This window comes from Aythya ferina, assembly GCF_964211825.1.
Source record: "Aythya ferina genome assembly, chromosome: Z".
Taxonomy (NCBI): Eukaryota; Metazoa; Chordata; class Aves; order Anseriformes; family Anatidae; genus Aythya; species Aythya ferina.
Genome location: NC_140299.1, coordinates 72,933,161 through 72,944,850, shown reverse-complemented (window position 1 = coordinate 72,944,850; position 11,690 = coordinate 72,933,161).

The window sequence follows — 11,690 nt, the reverse complement described above, 5'->3', positions numbered from 1 at the left end:
CGCCTTGATTCAGCAGAAATACTTATTTTAGACTGAGTTTAGTTTACCTTTGATCTGTTTTTCTGAAGAAAGCTTTGTGGAAAATGCAATTTAAAGGAACATAGATGGAGCATGTAGCCCGAGGTCAGCCAGCACTGTTTTGTAAAGGAAGGATAGCTACATTCACTTTACTCCTTGTGACTGATTCCTAAAGAGCCAGAGTAACCATATGGGTTTATAAGCCATTATGTTATCTAATTTTGGCCATTAGAGCTAACTATCCATCTTCTTTGGGTAATAATATAAGACAAGGTAAGCTTTATTTCTTAACAAAAGACAAGTTGCTGGATACTTATGCCAAGAGGAACTTGAAACCTCAACAGAGACATTAAGGCTCATCACTCAGACTTGTTAAATGGAGGGCAAAGAGGTGAGACCAGCTCTATCCTCCTGATAATCTAACCACATACATTTGGCCTTAGCCTGTCAATCAAACATGTCTGACACAGGGAGCTATCAAGGAAGAAGAGGAAGAGGAGTAATAAAGACCCAGGAGATGACTCATGTCTTTCATGTTTTAAGATCGAAAGCTTTCCCAGAGTCAAGGGGAAAGGCAGAACCCAGTCAGGGTGGGAAGAAAGGCATCTTTGACACTTGCAGTTTGCTGGTAACACTTCTTCGCCTGTCCCTAAAATTCAGGGGCCTTTCTAACAGTGTAGCAGAGATCAAAACTTCAAGATGACTGAGAGAGAGCAGAAGGCAGGTATGGGCAAGGTCAAACTCATACAGTGGACTCTGCAGTTTTAATATATGACTATTAGTTTCTGTTGTGAAAGCTAAAAACATTTTTATTTTTTTTATAGTTCTTCAGATGCATTTCAGTACTTCACAAGTAGGTAAGTGCTTTAATGAAAGTGACAATTCAGAGAGAGAACTCTACAATTTATCCTTGCTGCTGCTAATATTTGGGGTCATGTATCCAGGGCCTGAAACCATCCCTGTCTGTAACGCGCTGTGTAGACACAAGGAGAAATAAACCTCATGTAAATGAGAAAATCAAAAGCAAAAATGTAATCAATATTTTTAAAGTTGTTTGTTATTAAAAAAAATGTTTTTTTTTTTTTTTTTTTTTTTTTTTTAAGTTCTCCAGTGAATCATCTGAAATGCTGTTAATTCAGTTAGATTAGACTTCCACCATAACAACAAGTTTCTCCAGCAAAGAGATGTACAGTTATAAAGTTGCTATAATTAGTATGTCCTGTCATGGTATTAAAGTTACAGGAATATTGGCTTAAAAGATAGATTTTACTTTTTCAGAAGCATGTATTTGTTTTCATTTCTCAAGGGAAGAGCATATATTACACAAATATAGCTTTTTTAGTCTGCCACCATATTTCCTGTTGACAGCGTAGTGGAGTAAAGTAGAGGCTGTTGCTGCCATTATTTTATTGAAAAAGTCCCCATAAATGGGGACAGTATGTCATCAGATCATGTTCTTGATCAATCAATCATAACTTGATTGCATGCACAGAAGATAGTTTTTTGTTTGTTTGTTTTTTGCCTTGTAGAGCAATCCTTAAATACATTCCACATAATTTAAAATATCAGCTTGATTTTTTATTATTATTATTATTATTATTATTATTATTTTTAGTTAAGATAATAAGAAAACAGCTGCCAATTATATTTCATCTGAGCTGCACACAGTGTTCTGTTCTAACATGTATGGGTAAAGGTTTTGAAGGTGTATGAAAGTAACATATTTTTCTCCTCCTTCAAACAGAGTTCATCTTTTTTTAACACACACCTACTCTAATGGCTGAGTGGTGAGGAGTGGATGAGTAGCTACACATACTGGAGAAGGGATATTAAAAATGCTTTTTCTCAGCATTATGTTAAAGGTCTTCTTTTCCAAATATACTTCTTCCTGCCTGTAACATAATTTCACCCAGTTCATTACACTTCAGTTTTATATAATATATACATATAAATTATATATATATTTTATATATATTATATATATATATATAATGATCAGTTTAGTTTATCAGACAGTGGCTGAATATTCAAAGGCAGTAGAATTAGGCTTTGCTGATTACTCATTGCAAATATTAACTATGAAGATACAATCTCACTTCCAAAAAGCATTTCCCTTATCTTACTTACACTGATTATCAAGATTTTACTTCTAAGGATCAGGCTGAAAATAATCTAAATAACCATTATTTCTTCTCTTTAATGTCAGAGTTACTCACTTGTGGATGACTTAATTGTTTTTCACTGGTGCTGGCCTAGTTTTCTTTTCTTAAAATGCTGGAGGTTTTGTTTCTTCTGCTTATACAACTCTGTTTCTCGCATCAGAAGTACTATGCACAGCTCTCTGATACTTTGATTCTGCTGGAGATGAGTCATCAGCAGAAACCAGATCGTAAATGATCATGTAGCTGCAAATATCTAAAAGGTTATTCCAACTAACAGTAACGTACAGAGCTGTAATATGATTTATTGGAATAAAATATGTGATAAAATTACAGCCAATTATTCTGATGATAACATGGATATTTACTCATTGCTGAAAATTTTTCTGTATATCTGTTCATTAGCTAATATATATATATACACACACCTCAGAATGGATTCAAAGGTACTGTTTCCTTTCCTAAATGCAGATTCAGAAAAAGTACACCATTCAGATGTATGTCAACATGCCAAAACACGCTGCTTATTAATTCAAAAGAAGCCCCTAAAATTATAGCAATAAGGAAGAGTCAACACAGATCTGCCAGGAACAAATTGTCAGGCAAAACCTATTTGCTCCTACATGCATGGCATATTGCATAAGGCAGAGAAGTAGTATATGTTGATTTGTAAAAATATTGTGTTGCCAATCTCCACTACATTCTCATGGGATAATGAGGAAAGAGTGCTAGTTAAACTACAATAAAAAGAAGTATACAGAAGTATATCTGGAAGATTTTTAATTGTAGTTCATTGACAAAATGAACGGACATATCAAATAAGTTTTACCGGAGTGTGTCTTTTTAAGGCAAAGCTAGTACTTCTGTCCATGTTTTGGAAGATGAAACACATTGCTTGCATATGAAAATGGTGGACTGCAGGAGACAGAAGGGTTATAAACATTTGGCAGGTAAGTGCTGAGTATAAAATGCTGTTTTCAAAACTGAGAGATTTAGCAGCAAGATAAAGATAAGCAAGTCACTGTGATTTTTAGGAAATATAAGCAATATGAAAATAAATAAATAAATAAAGAATAACATCAGTACTGAAGAAGAGGACGCATGATACTACCCTACCACACTGAAAGAGTCAAAGGAATATGCTGCTGGAAAAAAAAACAAAAAATAAAAAAAAACATACTGAGATGTATGAAGGAGAGTGTGAACTGAGAAGACATACATGAATACATTTCCTCTTGGGCACTGAAGAGCCCAAAACCAAACCAACCCATGTTTAAGAAAGTTGTAGAGAGACTTCAAAATGGTGTTTAAAAGTAAAGATTTCAGAAAACATAACCTATGCAGACATTTTAGGAGCAATTTTTTTTTACAGATAGAAATAATGGCATAGCATATATGAAATTGTTTTGGGGAGTTTCACAATTGGCAGGTAATGTTCAAAGAGTCTTTCTTTACAACATGATTTGAAAAAAAAGAAAAAAAAAAAAAAAAAAAAAAAAGAAGGAAATGGCTTAATCCACAACACATAAACTTCAGATTAACAACTGGGAAACATTTTGTAAGGGCAGTTAAGTGCTGGACCATGTTGCTTCTGTATGTTGCTGAGGTTCAAAGTTCCTCAGAGAGCTAGGACAGAAGCTCCTGAAGCTCCTTAGGGGTCTACACTGTTCCCCACCACCAAAATTACTGGATTTATAAATGACACTTTTATTTTTTTTTCTTTCTTAATAGGAAAAAAATAGAAAAAAAGCTGTAAAGTACTAAACAAATTCTCTACACAATTATCCTCTTTGTCAAGCACTGAAACTAAACAAATACAAGTCCAATGAAAAAAGCTATTTGCATTCTAACATTTCGTCTAGATGAATTCAAAGACTCATTGTGTTTTTTGATCTCCTGCACTTCTATCTTCGAAGTGCCTTACAGTATTCAACTGTTGATTTTTAATGATTTCTTGGTCCAAACTTGAGACATGCCTACTAGCTGCAGACTATCTGCATTCTGAAATGTCATGCACTTTTTCATAATTCCCATTTGGCACTTAGAAGTTGTGACATATTAACTTACTAATGAAAACTTAGAGCTGAAACTACTGGACCAGTAGCATAAATGTACATGCCTATGCAATTCAGTCTCTATGAGAGGGAAAAAAATTGCATTTTAGATGGCACAGATTCAATTCTAATGGTCTAGAAATAGGTCCTAATGATGGAAATGGGTTTTCTGCAGAACTGTCTTCATAGTGCGGAACCTCTGCTCAGTTTTCTTTCCAAATATTTCCACAGCCATGGATAAGTCATTTGCTACATCCTTCACATGAAATATGAGATACATTATGAGACCTAAAACTGATGTAAGTCATGTGATATTTAACACAAATCAGAAAGTGAATTCACATCACGTTTCAAGTAGATGTAAAATATCTTTCTTGATACACAAATCTGTGTTCCACCCCTAAGACCTGCCTGCCTTAAGTTACCATTAACTATAATGGCTGTGTTGACAGTGAATAAACAGATAGAATTAACCTTTTTGGATAACTGGATAGTGCCTTTTAAATTCTGAAAGCATGTTCCCCAAGACATGAGATGAGATCCATGTTTGTGAAAGAAGATGAAAGCAAGAAACATACCTAAGACACAATTACTAAAAATCATGTAAAAAAGCTTATTTAATATTTCCATTCACAGCCCTTTTCCTCTTTTTATCCTACATCACAAATCTCAAAATTGACAAAATCTATACTAGATGTATTTATTCCAGCTGGCACCTCATCAGTGCTCTGAGCTGCTGCAGAAAGACAAAAGATAAATACTAGGTTACTCTGTAAATAATTATTTAATATTTCTTGGCTAAACTTCCTCCTTAATCCTTGTATAATATCCCTATTCCTGTCATGGAGCATTCAGAACAAGAGTATAATAATTAATTGTGAAAGTTATATCCATTCTCTGACTTTTAATCACACAGATGTGTGCTACCTATTTGCCTTCAGATGGGATCTTGTTAGTTCTCCCAGTATTTCTTCTATGTATTCAAATTCCTCTTTTACTTTAGCATGTTCAAACAGGATAATACTTTGCTGGATTCTCCTATTTTGACTTGGTGGCTTAGATCTGAAAAGCCTACTATGAAACAGCTATGCAAATGAGCATTTTATGTCACGCAAATGCATTGTGTAATGTGATGTTCCACAGTCACTTGTTCTGCATCATTTTCTATTTGTAATAATTGGGTTTTCCATGTCTGACATGGAAGACTAACAAAGAGAGGTGAACTATTTTTAGCTTGTACTTGTGTAGAATCACCAGAGCTTCAATAGAGTGTGCGTCTTAAGTAGATCAATATTTAAAGGCATATTTGGATGAAGCAGGTTTATTAGCAATGTGTGAAGAAGGCATTTTAGCCTGAAGTTATTTCAGTTGAGAGAGAATAACAAATTTAAAAAATAAAAATAAAAATAAAAGAGTTGTTACCTAATTAAGCCTGGGGTGGGAGAGATTTACATTGGAGAGGTGGAGAAGTGTAAGCTGAATTCAGATCTTTTTCATTCCTCAGAACCATTTTTTTTCCTGGGAACGTCATCCTCAGGCTAATCAAGAGCGAGAGGAAGGTCAGCATTTCTTCCATTTCCAGAGCACATGAGAATAGTTGATGAAGCTCTACTCTTTGGAGATGTATTCTAACATCTCTAATCAATCCACAGGGTTATGTCATTCCTGGTTCTTGACAATATGGAGAGAAAGAGATTTTTGTTTGTTTGTTTATTTTAATAACACAACCTAAGTTAGTCTTTACATCATTCTCTTGACTTTCCCTCACATCTATTCCACCCCCGACTCCACAATGTAAAGTGCTGATTCAACCATATCCAAGTATTATCTTGAGTAGACAAAATACCTTGAACACAAATGAGAGAACTTCATGATTTTATTATTTTCTATTTATCCTTAATAATAAACATACAAATCCAGAAAATCTTTGCATAGTACCAGGGATGGAATGTTTTATTTATTGCTTGCTTCTAAGTTTTGCACTGTTGCTGTGGAAAAAGACTTTTGTCATTTCTATTTGGATAATGTTTAGGAGAGCCATTGCACTGTTGTAGAGCCATTGCACTGCTGAAACATCAGCACATATTTAACTCTCCTTGTTAAGGTAATCTCATGGAGATCAATGGAAATATTTACAGCGTGCTAAGTCAAAAGTGCAGAACACTTCTCATCTCTTTAACTGCCAAGAACTTGTATCATTTAAGTCTATGCATATATCATTTTGCAGGAAATGATTTTTTTTACTCTATGTAGGAGCTGTTCTCAAATGGAATAGCAATGTACACCAAAAACTCCAGCTCCTTCATTTTGCAGTTTCAATATGAAATATGAGAAATAATATATTACTGTTTTTTGTAGGACCTCTTTTAGTAATCATAAGTCAAATGCCTTAATGTAAATTGTAATAAAGACTTTTTTGGAATTATTTGAGTAGCAACAGACATTTTAATAAATTATTCTGAAATTTTGTACCATGAAACATCTCTTTTTGTTCTTACTTTTCTTACTCTAGCTTTTAGAGTAAAGAAAAATCTTTCTTAGTCTTATATTGCTTAATTCCTATTGTTCTGGTATTTTTCAGTTAAGCCTTTTGTTTTTTCTTGCAATGGTTTTATTACCATTATTTATACTAGATTTGCATTTTACATGTTTTTGTTTTCTTTTTTTTTTGTAAATTTACAACTTTGAAAAAAAATACTCGAGAATAGAGATACCGTGTTTTCTAAAGCATCCCTTCTCTACAACATATCACATCAGTTTACATGCATAATTGTAAGCACTGAAACATTATATTCCTCATTTTTATAACATTTTTATGTATTATGTAAAAATGGTTAATTTATTAGTGTTTACTAGTTCTATAAGAATATTTTCTAACCCTCCAAATTGCAGTTCTAAATTAAACAAGGCAATCACAAGGATGCAGAAAATGTAGAGTTAAGGTCAGGTATCTAACATAAATAAAAAAAAAAAAACTGTAGACTAATAAAAAGGAAGCCAAAACTATATTAGTTTTCCATTTTAATGAAGTACTCCTAATATAGTAAATTATGTTTTGCAATTCATTACTAGACTTTCTACTTTTGCACAGTTTTCTTTTAATAGTAATTTTGCTCATGTCTTGTATACCTTCCACACTAATTTGGCTTAAGATGTTTATTCTGAATGGTAATGTAACAAGAACGTAACGTAAGCAAGTGATTACAGAAGATGCATGAATACTTCTTCAGCTGTAGAATTCACAAATACTTTGTGGCTAAAGGTGTATAGCATGGCTAGTTTGCAATGAGGACTATAAAGCACCATTTGCCAGTGTGGAAATGCAGGGTCTACAAAGACTTTGATTTAAAAGTGATATGGCAGAATGCATATTATTATGCCATAAACTCAACAGTGCAGAAACACATCTTGAATAGTTTAGGCAGCAGATATGCAACTAAGCTGCCTGAGAAAGATAATATGCTTAGAACAAAATATAGCAGTTTGTTTAATAAACTGTTTATAAAAAGAATTAATAATAAAACAAATCTCTTTCTATTGCCTTCTTTCCTAAAGCCACCTCCTGTTGCCTTCCTTGTTAAGTGTATGATATTTTCCAGATACAAATTTGCATTCCCAGAAATGGAAAAAAATGAGTCCTAAATACACTTAGAAGTTGATTTAGTACAAATTCATATCAGATGAGAGAGGATGGAAAGCAAAGAAAAGTGAAATAAGACTTCGAGACAGGAGTCACATCTCAGGATTTCCTGACCCCTGTCGCTCTAGGTAGAGCTCTGATTTTTCCAGCAGAAGGGACACGATCAATCTTTCCTTGGTAATGAATGAAAAGGAGGCGATAGCTCTGACAAACTAGTACATTAGCTGCTCTTATCATCAGCCACCTATTCTTTACTCTCCCTACAGATTAGGCTGATCTCAGCACTGCAATTCTTTTTTCAGCAAGCGGTTCCATTGTCCGTGACCAGAAGGGTGCTGCCGAGTCACTTCTACCTTGGTGGGGCTCGGGAGGGAGGAAAGTGCAGCGTGTTGCAGGCAAAGTGAGGAATGTTTCTTGAAATGAGGGAAATGAAGAAGGTGGATGCAGTATCAGGCCTTTGGAGGAAGCAAATGATGTTCCCATCATAACAGAGTTAGTTTTCAAAAGGAAAAGCACTCCTGCTACCATGCAGCCATATGGCTACTGCAAAACCTGATGCAAAACCTCGTGACAGAGACCAAGACCCTTCCTCTTGGCCTGGGGGGGTTGGGGGGGGAGTGTGGCGGGGAACCAAATAGCTTAGTACATGCTAGCTTGAGCCAAAACTGAGCAGGAAGTGCTCCTTGGAACTGAGCAAGGCGTGTTCCTGATGCTGCGTTTGCTCTGGGATTTCTTTCTTGGTCTTCCTCTCTGCTGAGCCTACTACTGGTGACTATGGGGCCTAAGAGGTCTGCAGGAGAGTGCCCAATTCCCCAGGCTGCACCCACAGAACTGCAGCTGGTGGATGTCTCTGTTCCATCCTCTCTGTTTGAAGCAGACTTTTTAATTAATTAATTAATTTTATTTTTCCTCCAGTCTGTAGGCCCTGCAATTTTCTTCTCTGTTTGCAGAGCAAAGGTTAAAATTTGGTGACATTCTATATAAGCTAGGAAGGCATGAGTTGACAGTTTTACTTCTATGATTGATGGAGGGGCTTCTGATGGTTGGCCAAGTTTAACCTCTGCTCTTATCTAGGTATTTAAATTTAAGAAACAGAAATCCACCCTAATCTCTTTGTGAATTGCTACTTTTTATTGCTGTTTTGTTTTGTTTTGTTCTGTTTTCCTGGTCATCTACTTGGCATAAACACAACATGCAGGAGACTGAAGCTGTGAAAGACTCTTGCATTCTTTGATGAAAGAACCAGCTTTTCAGACAGCTGCTGCAGTCTGTCTTTGAAGAAGAAACTGTTGATGGTACTTTTTTTTTTTTTTTTTTTTACAAGTCCCCTTGAGTCGTAAGCTGTGATTTATGCTAAAACACTACACTGATTGCCAGTGTAAAGCAAGCAATGGAAGACAAATGGCAACACATATGGTCAGACTTCTTCCAGTAAACTACAAGAGCCTTACTTCAGAGGACAGGTAGAAATAAAACTATTTACATTTGCAAGGTAAGGAAAACATTAGAAGACCTGCAGAAATGTGAACATGTGACTTTTTATACTAATTAGATGAACTAGATAACTGGTAGCATATTTCTAGGTGTTGGGAAACCCCTGTTCCCTGTTACTGCTGCTTATGTCAGTGATCATAAATTGCTAGTTATAGCAACATTTTGTGCAACTCTCAGGGACTGTTTCTCTCTGACACTTATATTCACTGCAAAATTTCCCTGTTAATGTTGTTAAAATGGAATTAAACTGAAACTTATGACTGAAACAAATTCTGGAAAAACCTTCTGGTTATTCCAGCTCATTCTAAACTAGGCCTGACAGATATGAGGAGTGAATCCATGAACAAAATATATACCATATGCCTATTTATTGTCTTTAGTCTCTGCCCACGTGTCAGCTCTAACCTCCTTTCCTCCTGTCATGTGTCTGCACTCACTGATTTCTTGTTTCTTGCAGAGAGGCCAGACAAGCACATGCCTTGTAACACTGCTGTCAACCTATTTTATATTTTGTCCTCCAGAAGTGGTTCCAGCCACTCTTCAGAGCCCCCAGTATCTTCTGCCATCTCTGGCCTCTGGCACTCTATTTCAAGCTGACACGAGGGGTCTGGTCTCCCAGTTGGCAACCCTGTTATAGTACTGGCTTGTTTTAGTGTTTGAAAGGAAAAAGGCTCCCTGCTTTAACACCTCCTGTTATCTCAGTAAACTGATGTTTAAATAACTGAACTGGCTTCAATGAACAGTAGTTGCCATTTTCCTGCTTCTTAGTGAGATCAAATGGAGATAATTATGAAGTGGATGAGCAGGTTTAATGAAAGCCAGTTTCTTTTGGTATATTCCTGAAGCAGCAATCATCATCTGTTTGGCTTTTGAAGAGCAACAATTATAATCACTTAAAATCCCAAGGGGAACAAAAATAGAACTTAGATTAGCATATAAAATATACAGCTGGATTGGGCAAGCCTATAAAAAATCTGGGAAAATCATTCTAATTTGAAAGCTATTCAAAATCACAAGCAAAATGAGTTCAAGAGTATTTTATATGTTTCTTTTCTTTCTTTTTTCCCCTTTTCGAAAGTAGTAACATAACAACATTTACAGGATTTTCCTAAAACATGGGAATGAAAAACCAGTGCCAAGCAAATGACAAGAATGAGATTCAGTAGAAATAGGCTAAAGGTGTATTTTCAAAATAGCAGGCACACTTAGGTATTGTAGCACCAACTTTAATAGGTATTAATCTCTTAAAGCTCTGAGATAAATGTATTGCAAAGCCATGTGCTATACTCCAGAGATGAAAAATAAAATATTGCTGAGACAGTTAGCTGCACATTTCAGCTTTATCAGAAAACTGAATAATGATAATGCTTAAAAGAAACTAACAGCAGACAAGTTGTAAACTGTGACACACTCGTTGTGTAGCATAAAAAATCAAGCTTTCAGTGACCATTTTGAATGGTCATTTTTATAGTTTTTATACAGAAATTCAGCACAGAAAATTGTTTTCCTTTCTTTGCATTGTCCACATTTCTAACTGTCATTTACTAATTCAAGCTTCTGCAAAGAAATCATCATTTCAATAAGCTTGGAAATCAAAGATGGAATTTACTTTTTAATACAACTGAATATGAAGAATTTTTAGTAATTTTGACTTGAAATGCTAAGTCTACTTATCTCAGTTAAGGTTAAAAAAAGAAAGCGTGCAGCTGCAGGGATGAGATTCCAAAAAAAGAACTTCTTTAAAAAATCTTTGTGGACAAGAAGATGAAGGATTTGGATTGAGTACTATTTATAACACCAAAAAAGTGCATGCATATATTCTCAGTCTATCAAATATCTCCTAAAATACACCATCCTGTAAACGCTAGTTTATACACTACTGTCTGGTTTTCATGCCTAAGATTCTTTAGTATGAAACACATAGTTTGCTTTTAGCTCAAAGGTACTATGTGCTTTGAGGTTTTGATGCCAAAACGAAGGAGGTCTTGAGGGCACAACTGTTATTTCCATAGGGGGACCCCTAGATTTGAAATTTAAAAACAATAACAACAACAAAAACACAAAAATAAAGATTATGGGATTTAACTTCTATTATACTATGCCTAACAATATCTAAAGATGTCCTGTAAAACTCCGGAATAAATTTATTTTTCTGTATTATTCAGTTCTGTGATGAGCTGAACATCAAGCAAATGTCTGCATTTCCCCACTCCTCCAAGGCAATTTTCCCTTTTCTGCCTTTCATTATTCATCACAAGTGTGTTTTATTGTTTCATTACTCTCAAATAGATACCTGAGTTCATATGTGTTTCTCAGTTGAGTAAG